Genomic DNA, 5,000 nt, shown 5'->3' on the forward strand with positions numbered 1-5,000 from the left:
AGCCAACAGGTAAAGGTCAGTTAAGGTTTATGTTGTACCCTGGTTTAAGACCCAGTCTGCATCGGACCTGGATCCAGGTGTGCTTACCTGGCCTTAGCCAGCCTCTCTCCTTTCTTCCAATCCCAGATGACAATGGAGTGGAACTCATCAATTCCCACCGACACTAAAACTCTTTCCATCCACTGGGACAGACGGAGACAAAAGGACACGTTAGGGTTGGAGATGGACCAGCAGGAGGTTTTCAGATGATAACTCTGAGGATACCCTGCAGGCAACAGGCTGGTACCACTGGATGATGCTCATCAAAGCAGAGATTGGTTCAGGAGCTGGAGGTGAAGGTTTCATGGACAAGGACTGCCACCTGGTGGCGCTGTGCTGCAGACCACCCAGGGCCTGGATGATCTGAACACTGGCAGTTCTAGGGCCGGCTGGTTGGTTCTGTTCATCACCTTCATGGACAGCATGTGATGGTGCCACCAGGTTCCTGATGGTGCCACCAAACCATATGGTTTGGTTTTATTCACCGAGTCATAAGATCCAACTAAAGATGTCCTCCAAACACTGAATGGACATGTCCATGGAGATCTTTTAGTACAAAATTCAGTCCAAACAGGTCTGAATTGGTTGTTCTGTTTCATCATATTTAAATTCTTGAAGAAGTTTTCATTTATCTTTCACTAGTTGAGGTGGTCAGGACATGTCCCACTGAATGGAAATGTTTAGTTTACTGGACATTATATGATCTCTACATTTGACTGAGGAACTCCAGATGAGATGGAAGAGTTTGTGAGGAAAGAGTTTGACTGACCTGTGAAGTCCAGAGCACAGATTCCTTTGCTGTGGTGACCTTTGACCAGAGACAGGCACTTCAAGGTTTGGATGTCCCAGATGTGGATGGCTGGGTCTCTGCCCACCTAATGACAGAGACGGCCATTAAAACCTAAAAAGGTGTCCCCAAAACGAGGTGCTCTGTGATTGGTTGGTCGTACCTGGGCAGATGCCACGTAATCTTTGAGAGGGTGAACGGCGAGGCTGAGGATGTCGTCGTCATGTCCAAGGTAAAAGCGCTGACTGTGCTGCACCCGGTGGTAGACGACAGCGACTGCGGCCACATGGAACACCACCTCCCCCGTCTGGGTGTAGAACAGGTTGTTGCGACAGTCAAAGCCACGGTACCTGCAGCCAACAGGAAGTAGGAAGTCTCAGGGGGTGGGGGGGTGATGAGCAGCTCATTAAAGCTGCTGGCTGGTTCTAAAACATGCTCTTAACGTGGGTCTAAATGTGAGCTGATGAAGGAAATTTTGTCCAAAATCAGCTCCAGTCAACCTTTTTCTCTCTCTATGATGTTCAGGTGAGTCTGGTTTACCTGTAGTCCCTTAATCATAGACTTTAAATCAGTAAAGTAACACAAAAGCAGATATTACCTGTAGTATCTGATTTAAACGTCAGGAAATGAGCGAGCTTGAACAAACTGTTACTTCAAAGAGAACGTTTGAGCTCCAGTCCTTCAGAGCTACCATCCAACACCGGGTTCCAGGCCTCTGCAGAGCTGCAGGTCTGGTTGCTGGTGAGAGAACTCAGGTTTGCAACAAAGAGCTGCAGGATTTAGCTCTTCTTACTGGAGTTGAGACCTCTAATCTAAACTGAGGTAGAACTCATGTAGACCCTTTGCAACTACGTCACCTAATCATGTTGCGCCCTTCACTGCCATGTCACTGGAAGTGAGGAACGGACAAGCTTTAAATGAGTTAAACGAGTGGGCCGCTTTCCGAAGAACGTTATGTCGGGTGCAAAGGGTCAATACACCTTGCTCGCACAGAACTGACATGTTTGACTGCTTAAACTTTTTTACCCGTGAACAAACTGTAGACGAAGCCCTTCCTCTGGTGCTTTCTGTCTCTTCAAGGAACCAATCAGCTTCTTCTTGAGCTGTGGCAGATCCTCTTTGTACACCTGGAGACAGAAACTGATGGGTCAGACACACAGACAAGTCATAGAAAGGCAAACGCTGTTCATTCCCTTCACACCTGGCGATCATAGTTGGTCTGAGCTTCCTGTTCGATGTCCGAGTCGAGTTCTGGAACGTCTGACACATCTGAATCTGACTCGCCACTGTTGGAGTCGGCATACCCCTCTGAGAAAATAACAACATGCTCCCTTCAGGGTGCTGAGATCCTACAGATGGTTCTGTCTGTGGTTCTGATGGGTCCTTTTGGTTTCAAAAGGACCAAAGGACTTTCATGGTAGATGAGATAAAGATTTAATCTACCTTGAAGAAGCGGCTCCAGAACACCGTTCATCACACCTTCAGGAAGGAACCTCCACTGGAAGACCGCGTGGTCGGCGCCACCTGTACTGATGACCCACTGGAGGTCATTAGACCAGCGAACATTGGTCACATGGGCAGAGTGACCGATGTACTTCTTAAACTTGGCCCCTGTGTCAGGAAGCAGTTGTTAGAAACTTGTGTGTTCATTCAGGAAATAGCTCCGAAAATTCAGAACCAGGTCTAAAAACTCTGTCAAACCTCAAGTTGCCAAATGTTCTTGTTTGAAGGAAGATACAAACCTTTCTTCAGGCAGGGGAATCTAAAGAGCTTGATGAGCCCCAGATCATCCCCGGTCACTAGCACAGCACTGCTGTAGTTGGCATGCACTGAGTTCATATTGGTCCATTGGAGTACTTGGGCCAGATTCCGTTCACCTCTGGCCCGATGGTACCGGTCCAGGTCATCCAATGGATCCCCTTTGCTTCTTCTTTAGAACAAGTTTTCCTGCTGCAAGACCAGAACACACACACCCAAAACCAACTCTTAGTTCAAAAAACTGGACCTGGGGTTTTAGATCATATTGATACCAGATGTAACGACCTGCTGGGTTCAAGATTTGTCAGGCTTCTTCAAACTTTAGCTGACCAGTTCGGACTCTGAGATCCATACCTGGCATCCTGTAGAAGAGCCGCTCGCCAGCACCATCATTGGTCTGCAAGAAGCGGCTGTCGACAGACCAATCCAGATGGGTGATGAAGGAGGTGGAGCGGCTGCACTCTCCCACCTTCTTGAAGCGCTGAGCAACGGCGTAAATGTCCACCAAGCCGTCGTTAGAGCCTACTGCCAAGAAAGAGCTATCTGGAGAGAACTTCAGCTCATGGATGACCTCCTTCCTGTCCTTAATATGCACAACCTCAGTCATGTCCCTGCAGAGGAAGAGGTTTTACCGACCATTTAATCCACCTTGCCTTTGCAGCTTCATTAGCTGCACAGGCAGCTAATGAAGCTGGTGAGCCAGCAGTAACTATAGGGACAAATGAGTGAGAGTACCTGACTCGCAACACGGTGAACGAACCGTCTCTCATACCAAGAGCAAGCTGGGAGCCGTCGTTATTGAAGGACACACTCCTAACCGACTCCTCCATGTTGCAGCGTGCCAGCAGGGTGTGGTCTGGTAGACTCCACAGCCTGACATAGACAAGACGAACAGGTGAGACCCAGATGGGTTGAAACAGACAAGGGAAGACAACGGTGGAGAGTTTAGTTCAAACCAACCTGACTGAGCGGTCGTCACTCCCGGTAACAGCCACTGGCTGTTTGGGGTGCACGTCCAACGCCCAGAGCTCACCCTCACTGTGACCCTGCATCAGCAGAACTGGCTTGTCCCTGTCGCGAACCATCACCTCAAAAATCTCACTGTCCTGAGTCCCAGCCAGAATCCGGTCTGCTTTCCAGCAAACGCTGCGAACTGACAGTCCTGAAAAGAAAACACCTGTTATTGAAACCAATCTAAGGCTGGGTTTTACCCGAACCAGACCGTCGTTCCATCGTTCCAGGTGTACCCAGGTACTGGGTACACCTGGTGAGTATCAAGGAACTCACCTGGCACTAGGTGACCTTGGATATATGTGGAACAAGTGTACTCAAAGAACACATAGGTTCCTGGGTACACCTGGGGCCAGACTGACCAAGGTACACCTGTGTTCTATTTGTGACTAAACTTCAGCAGGTGAGCCCTACCAACCACTGGATAAAGTGACAACGCTTCCACACCTTTGTATCCCTGCTCTGCCTCCCTCAAGTCAATCTTGGTGATTGGTTTGAAGTCCACATCCCACAGTCTGATGCAGCCGTCACGTCCTCAGTGGCGAAGCCTTCCTCACAGGCGTGCATGCTAAAGATTCCTGCTGTACAGTGAAGCAGGAAACAATCCAGTATTTAGAAACAAGTTGGCTCTGCTCCAAAGATGTTGGATTGCCAGCTGGTACCCCATGTGCAGCCTGGATGGTCCGGATCAGGGTGATTCCTTTCCATACGTAGATGTCTCCGTTCAGAGCTCCAGAGTAGGTCAGCTCATCTTTGGCTGCAGAGACACACAGGATGGTCTGTAGGTCGCCCGTCTTCCCAAAGATGCCTCGCTTCGGAGTCAGAGCGTTTCCACACAGAGTCCAGAACTGCAGTCAGGAGAGAACCAGAAACCTGCCTTAGACAGTCAACCTCACAAACACAGTCGGGCAGTCGCCTCCCTGCTGCACTGACTCGCATCTGGTCATCATTTTACCACAAACATCAGGACTCAATTGGACTCCATGTGACCGGGATGAATTCGAATGAACTGTTCAAGTCGAATTCGGGCCATTCTGAAGTCTATAATGGGTTCTGAATTAACCAAAACCTTTTTTATTCTGTCTGCCTGACTTTTAACCAGGCTAAATGGTTCCTGGTTCAGGTCAGTGGGAATTGCAAGAATCTGCTAAAGGGCAGATGATGATGTCATGGGATTTTAAACTTCTGACTGGCTGACCTACAACTTCTGAATGACATGGAGGAACAGTTGTGGATGCATTTTAAGGTAACGCCTGAAAGTCTCTGCCTCCTTGTGTGACATCATGGAAAAATGAAAAAAATCAGCCGAGATATCAGGGACAGAGCCAGAACCTTCTCCAGTCTGGTTCTTGGGTCCAGAGAGTTGAAGGTTCAAAGTTCATCTGTTCAAAAAGTTACATCCAAG

General features: G+C 48.7%; 1 pseudogene; it reads right to left on the reverse strand.

Annotated features, from left to right (window-relative positions):
- LOC129356056 (echinoderm microtubule-associated protein-like 6) overlaps positions 1–5,000 on the reverse strand; it is a 28,000-nt pseudogene that overhangs the window by 18,800 nt on the left and 4,200 nt on the right.

This window comes from Poeciliopsis prolifica, unplaced genomic scaffold, assembly GCF_027474105.1.
Source record: "Poeciliopsis prolifica strain line A6 unplaced genomic scaffold, Auburn_PproV2 SCAFFOLD154, whole genome shotgun sequence".
In the NCBI taxonomy this organism is placed as follows: Eukaryota; Metazoa; Chordata; class Actinopteri; order Cyprinodontiformes; family Poeciliidae; genus Poeciliopsis; species Poeciliopsis prolifica.